This window comes from Alligator sinensis, unplaced genomic scaffold, assembly GCF_000455745.1.
Source record: "Alligator sinensis unplaced genomic scaffold, ASM45574v1 scaffold273_1, whole genome shotgun sequence".
In the NCBI taxonomy this organism is placed as follows: Eukaryota; Metazoa; Chordata; order Crocodylia; family Alligatoridae; genus Alligator; species Alligator sinensis.
The window spans coordinates 2153364-2161276 of record NW_005841943.1 but is presented as its reverse complement, the minus strand read 5'-3'; positions in this window follow the sequence as shown (position 1 = coordinate 2161276).

The following is a 7913-nucleotide window of genomic DNA, read 5'->3' as shown; positions in this document are numbered from 1 at the left end:
CATAGGTTTTAAAGGCATTGTGATCATCTAATCTGACCTGTACAACATAAGGCATTGCATTTTCCCTAGTAATTTCTAGGGAAAATTGAATATCTGGCAGTTGTATTTGAGCACATCTTTTAGAAAGACCTCCAATCTCGATTTCAAATGTTGATTCATTTATTTATTTATCACTGTGGCAATAGCTAGCATTTATGTAACTTACTGTTTGCAGTTCCCACACCAACAATAATCGGCTTCTTGCAACACAGGTTTTACCTTTTACTCCATGTTCAGTGTGGCTGAGTTATGTCAGCTGCAGACGCTGATCGTGACAATCTTCATTTCTATATGTTTAAAATTTCAGCTCCAAAGTGCCGCTAATATTTTAATATCCTTGACTTGGAAAGAAAGAACTCTGCATGCTCAGTTAACTAAAAATATTTTGTTTGAACAACGGATGGACTGAATGAGAATCAGTTATATCCAATGGATGGCCGTGCCATTCAAATATAGTATGTATGTGTGGTTTAAAGATTATTCAAATAAATACATTACACATGCTTATTTGACTGTATAAGCACCGAAACAAATACTGCAGAAATAAGCATGTATGACAGTCTGAAGTATGGCAAAGTGTTACATGCATTTAAATTATCCAGAAAGACGTGAAGCAGTTTGTCCTTGTCTGAACTTGCACCTAAGTTGTTTTCAGACCTATTTCAGCTGGAGACACCCATTTTTATTTTCCTACTATGTGTGTGTGTGTATAGCTATATTTGTATAGCCAGCAGCCTCAGAACCTATTGTAATTTACTATACCTGAGTTATGTCTCTGACATAACTCAATTATCTCAATTATCCATTGAGATTTTTTTCATTGTCATCATTGTTTCTTGCCTTATGCAGTTCTGAGTTCTTCTCCCAAGAAACACTTACTTGTTTATCTTGTCCAGGTTTCTCCATCTGTAGAGCAGGTACCTGTCATGGTGAAACATATCTAAATGTGGTTTAAAATTTTCTGATGGGAAAGGCGGTGTTGGCAGGTCTTATGGATTTTGTAAAATATCAAGCAGACTGGCTGGAGCAGGTATATCCTGAGCCAACTGCACAATGAATGCTCTCATACATACACTTATAAATGCAAACAATTCTGAAAAATGTGGCCCACACTGATACCTACACCGATCTATAGAAAGGCAAAGAATTCTTTTTATTGAGCTCCACACCCCTCACATCAGTTTGATGCTATACTTTTTGTACTTAAAAAAAGTCTCAGACAAAATTTTATCCTTTCTTGGTTTCCTGATTGTGGAAAACCCTGGTTTTCCTCTTACCTTTCCAACTTTCCTCATCTCCCCACCAACTTTCTGTGTCTAACTCTCACATATAATCTGCATAATATGTCATGCTCTCCATCCACACAGCTAGAACTATTGTCCACATTCTTGTCTTACCACAACTCACTTACTATAACATCTTTTTCTCTTGTTTTGGCAGATAAAACATTGCTCCATTTGTATCCATTCAAAATGTTTTTGCAAAGATCATTTTTCCAACCCATCACTTTGACCATGTCCTCCACTGGCTCCTGCTTCTTTATCACATTAAACATAAGCTACTTGTCTCCACTTTTAAAGTCTTTCAGGGCCTATTCCAGGGGTGGGCAAAATACAGCCTGTGGACCAGATCTGGCCCACCAACTGATTGTATCCAGCCTGCGGGCGAGCAGCCACCAGCTCATAGGATCTGGCCAATGGGTGGCTGGCGGCTTCAGCTGCTGCATGGTGTCAGGTGGGTGGATGGAGCTGTTTCCACTGTGCTGGGTGGATGGCCAGGACTATTTCCACCTAGTGCTGACGTGGCACCCTTATACCCACCTGGAAACTGCTAGGCACTTCCACAGCTGACACTGGCACCTGCCCAGGGCTATTTCCACCACACTAGGTTGCTGGTGGCATAAGCTGTGAGGCATTGGCAATGCTTGCCCCCCCAGATTTCTGTACCAACAGTGTGGCATGGGGCTGCAGTCCGACTGGAACCAAGGCCTGGCAGCAGTGGGGGCAGCAGTGGTTATAGCGGGGTGCACAGCTGCAACCTGGCTGGACACGGCACCCAGCAGCAGAATGGAGTTGTGCCCCTTATTTTCAGCACTTACATGTCATCTATGCTGCAGGCGGGGCCAGGATGTGGTTCCAGGTCAGGTATGGGCATGCTACAGCTCCTGTTGCAAGGGAGAAAGATGGATGTAGCTGTTAAAAGCACACCAAAATTCATTAAGTGCCTCTCCAGCCAAAATAATTGCCCCATGCCTATTCCTACCCTCCCTACTTTCTCTCATGAAGTATCAAGATGTCAGCTTTTCCTTCTAGTTGACCTATGATGCCAGTCTCTGTCTCTAGCTGTTACCTTTTTAAACACTTTTTTCTCTTCTTTACTACCTCATTGCCCTCATTCAACCCACCTCATAATACCTCCTTTTTATAATGCCTACAAAAACATTAATAATGGTTGGCCCATTGATATTCTGAAACCATTCTGAAACCTATCATACTGACAAATACTACTTGTTTGTTTTCTGGTACTCTCTCGTGTGTCTGCCTATCCATCCAAAACCATCCCTTTTCTTACACTTGGATAGTAAGCTTTTTGGGGCAGAGCCTTATATCCCTGGAACGTCTACAGCACAAATGAGGGCAGTGCAATTGGCAGCCTATGGGCCACGTGCAGGCCCTGAAGGGGGCCCCTCAAGCATACGACTCGTGGGTTCTTGGGCAGCTGCTACTGCTCCCCTCCCTGCCCTTCCTCCTACTACAGCAGCCAAGTTCTTTGGGCTCCCCTGCCCTCCTCCAGCTTCTACCTCCTATCCCCGCTCCTGGGGGGTGGTGCACAGTGGGAGGGGGCCAATTTGCACACACATGGCAGGGCAAGGTGCCTGTGCTGAGAGCACTGTGCATGGCAGGCAGGAATTAGGCTGCCCACACTGGAAGTGGGCAGCGCATATGGCCAGGAGGGGAGGGGAAGCAGAGCGCTGCATGTGCAGCAGAAAGAAACTGGGCTGCCCACATGGCTGGAAGGGCAGGAAAGGTGGGTTAGGCTGCCCATGCTGTGTGTACAGTGGGGCATGGCATGCTGAGCTGTCTGTGTGGCAGAGTAGACCCCACCCCACGCCTCGTGCATTCCCCAGGACTGTAGCCAACACTATCTATTGCCCCTGGCTGCCTGGAAGTTGGACAGATGTGGCATTTACAATAACAAAGCAAACTTCTCTATCCTACACTAGTCCTGCAACAGTCCTTAAAATGTGATACAGAGGATAACAGTCATTTGGACTTCACATTCTTTCATTTCTTAGCCTTTCTTGCCAAGAGTCCGAACAGGGTGTCAGTCATGATAGACAGTGTTTCTGTGACATGAACACTTGTCCATTAGGAGCCATACTAGGACAAACTCATTTCACACAGGCTACTGAAAAGCCATCAGATGTTAATGACTTTCAGTCACTATTGACCTGGTCCAATTCGAATCAGTGATCTAGGGGTGAAAGGCCCCATATTCCCTTACCAGTGCTCTCAGCATCCATCTCCCCCACATGTGTTTTATCTGTATAGATACACTTTGTATATTTTTTTCTAAATGCTATCATACACACAGATGTCTGTCTCATTTTGTTCATAGAGTCAGTCAGTTTCACATTAGATCTTACTTTCCAGTTTACTCTTAATTGTCTAAAGTATATTTGTATTTTCATTATTTATACAACTATGCCATTAAATTATGCATTCCAGATTAAAAGAATAAAAGACTTGTTTACATTATTATTATTATTACTCTGGCATCAACTTTTGGATTTCTGTGTAAAGAAATTAATCTCCTTTCAGAGGGGGAAATCAGGAATGACAAGTGCTAGCTCCTGTTGCCTCTGGGACATAATTATGCTCGCAAATTCCAAAACAGAAAAATCATAAGCTTAACACAGTTGAGTCTCTTGAAAGTTTCGTCTCAGCATGAAGCTATGTTTTAATTATTATTTTTGTCTGCATTGTTCAGATCTTCAGTGCACCGACTAGAATAAGTGCTTATCCTAGTTAATTCTTCATGAGGCTTATGTCATTGGAAGATGCATTTCATTTATCTCCTTTTTTTCTTCTTAAGCCAACACTGACTAAATACTTATCTATAAGTATTCAACAAAGGTTTTACTATCTTAGGACCCTCTTCAAAGCCCACTAGAGTCAACAGAAAGGCTCCCATTGACTTTAATATACATTGGTTGGTGTAAATGTAGACATATGCTGTGGTTCCATGTGTGGTGACCTTGTGATAGAATTTACATAGCCTTTCTGTGTCCTAATATGTTAACAAACTTTGCATGTGGTAGGAAAGTTTTGTTTCTACCTAGTGAGTTTGGACTCTGAACCTGCAGTTAGTTCTTAGATTGACATTATACAATTTCCTGCTTCCCCTTGAGGTTCAAAATCAAAAATATTGGGAAGACTTTTCTCCAGTATAATCTTTGGAATTGCGTGTGGAAGAAACAAGCTTCACTCTGTTGTTTAGTAACAAAGTTGTCAGAGACCCTTTATTTACAAGCAGCTGCAGGGCGGGCACTGAGCCTCCTCACCACAGACAATCAAAGCAAACCTTTTATATGTTTCAATTTCAGGTCACATGACACAAGATATAACACGTTGAACAGAGAACTAGTTGGAACCAGAAAGCTGCAAGGGCAGGAAACTTCTGGTTTGACCTATTGACCTCATAGGTCTGCTCAGTGCTTATGGAAAATTCCACAAAGCACTTCTTAAACACAAATTAAGGCCTGGGGTTTTCTTCTTCTACATTCCCCCCTTTTGTACTTATAGTACAACCGATGAGATTTGTAACCATGTGTTCGGTAACAGACTGCAAATGGGCCAATAGGAGAACATTCTGACTTATGCATCCTTCGAGGCACAGTGAGACTTGTTCTTGGGTAGAGTATCTTCCAATGCTCCCTTCGGAACAATTGAGAGACTAATCTCAATTGACCCAGGATCACGTTAGACATATCTGTTGTGCCTTTTGCGGGATGCACTAAGATTACAATTGCATAGCAACAAGAGGAATACTTGTAGAAAGAGAATAAACCCCAAGACCATGATTGCAATATAAAATAATTTGGCCCCAAATCCGCCAAACCAGTCCCAAAGACTCCATTGATCGGTTTGGTGCAGTTTAGCAGCTTCTTTCTCAATAATTTCAGCCTGGTTCTCAATAGCGCTAGAAGCATCTGGAATATAAACGCAACATGTTTGAATATTATTCAATGGGGTCAGAGATGATATCTTCATTGCCTGACTGGTGAATCTGGCCGGACTGAGCTGTTGGATTCAGGGGAGAGGTTACTAGCACTTGCACCCTGATGCTCCTCACTTGCCTGAGTGAGGTCCTGAGGGTCTTTGTCCTTGGCCTCAGGGAAAGGTCTTAACCTTGGTTGGAATTCAACTTCTTCGGGGTCCAATGGTAGTGATACCTTTTTACAGTGCGAGGCGTGAGTCCACGTCTGGTGACCTTGGCAACAAACAGCAGTGTTAGTGGTCAAAAGCACCTGGAACGGTCCTTTCCATCTGGGCTGAAACGCGTTTTTCTGCTGATGGACCTTTACGTAGATGCAATCACCTGGTTCGAGGTGGTGATAGGGAACATCCGTTGGTTGAGGTAAAGCTTCTTGGACCTGTGAATGAACAGATCTGACACACTTCATTAATGCTTGACAATATTGTAACACAAGATCATCAGCTAAATGGATGTTAATCTGAGAAGGTGGTAAAGGTGGGGAGGATGGAAGTCGCATAGGTCTTCCCATCAGGACATCACGTGGGCTGAGTCCAGTCTTCCAATTAGGGATGGATCTCATGCTCATTAATGCTAATGGTAGAGCGTCTGGCCATTTCAAACCAGTCTTAATGCTTGACAATATTGTAACACAAGATCATCAGCTAAATGGATGTTAATCTGAGAAGGTGGTAAAGGTGGGGAGGATGGAAGTCGCATAGGTCTTCCCATCAGGACATCACGTGGGCTGAGTCCAGTCTTCCAATTAGGGATGGATCTCATGCTCATTAATGCTAATGGTAGAGCGTCTGGCCATTTCAAACCAGTCTCAGCTCAGATTTTTGCTAGTTTATTTTTCAGTAACCCGTTTTGTCTCTCGACAGCACCTGCTGACTGTGGGTGATAAGGGCAGTGAAAGTTCTGTCGAATCTGCAGAGCTTTACATATTTCTTGCATAATTTGCCCAGTAAAATGAGATCCCCTGTCACTATTGATGGTAAGTGGAATTCCAAATCGCGGGATAAGGTCCTTTAAAAGGATTTTAGTAACAGCTTTAGTATCGGCATTTGCCACAGGACAAGCTTCAATCCAACTTGAAAACATACAAACTATAACAAGTACATATTGATATTTACAATATTTCAGTATTTGTATAAAATCAATCTGAATATTTACAAATGGTCCCCAAGGTGGGGGATGTGTTAGTTTTAACAGGTTTGCCTACGTTATGGGCTTAACACACAGGACAATCCTGGCAGTAGTTCTGAGCTATGGAAGGAAAATTTGGAGCATACCTATCAGGTTGAATAGCTGCAATCATCCCCCCTTTGCTCACATGGGTCACTCCATGGTACATGCGAGCAAGGTAGGGAAGTAAGACCTTGGGCGCAACCAGGTGGCCGTCCAGGGAGCGCCAAAGGTGGTCAGGGTGTAATATGCACCCATGCAGTCTCCAGGTGTCTTTTTCAGATTGCAGTAGGAGACTGCTCATAGGTATGGGAAAAGAACAATTGCTCAGCCTGAGGGGGTAAAAGGGCTGCAGCTCTAGCTGCAGAGTCAGCCAGAGTATTTCCATGCATAACTTCATCCTGGGAAGATTGATGAGCAACACATTTAATAATAACAATAGCAATAGGTAATTGAAGGGCATCTAATAAGGTGGCTACATAAGAACCATTACGAACAGGCGTGCCATTTGAGGTAAGAAACCCACGTTGTTTCCATAATTGCCCTTAATCATGGACAACACCAAAGGCATAATGCGAATCTGTATATATATTAACAGTTTTACCTTGAGCAAGGGTACAGGCACGAGTGAGGGCAACAAGTTCAGCAATTTGGGCAGAATAGACAGAAGGTAAAAAATTACTTTCGAGTACCTCGTGCTGGGAACATACAGCGTAACCTGCAACAAGAGAACCTTTAGAGTTTCTTAGGCAGGACCCATCAACATACAAAATTAGATCAGCATTTGGAATAGGAATGTCCTTAAGATCAACCTGGGGTAAAGTTAAATGAACGGTAACAGCGAGGCAGTCATGAGGCTCGCCATCAGAAGGTGCAGGTAACAAGCAAACAGGATTAAGTACAAGGCACCGAATTAAAGTAATGTGGGCCGCAGAAAGTAGCAGAATTTCATATTTAGTTGAACGAGCATTTGAACAGTGCTGCGTTTTGGTTTTTAAAAGAAGTGCATCCACTGAGTGGGGTACAGCAACAGTTAAGGGTGAGGCTAGAACAATATTTGCAGATGATTCTACAAGAATAGCAGCAGCAGCAGCAACTGCACGAAGGCATGGTGGAAACCCAGTTGCTACAGGAGCTAAGGCTGTACTATAGTAGGCAATAGGACGATGCTTATCTCCATGGGATTGAGTAAGTACCCCCAGAACAAAGTCATCTCTTTCATGACAAAAGAGTGTAAAAGGCTATTGGCCAGTGCTAAATTATTCGCATGTGGCGGCTAGTAATTGGCTCGCTGGCCGTTTAAAATTCCGCGCGACTTCCGCCCAAGTCGAAGGACTTTGAGCACGCTGCAGAGTGCCTCTGAAGTTATCTGACTTGCGGCTGCCGATCGATAGACTGATCACCTATCAATCTTTCTTCCCGTCACCGAG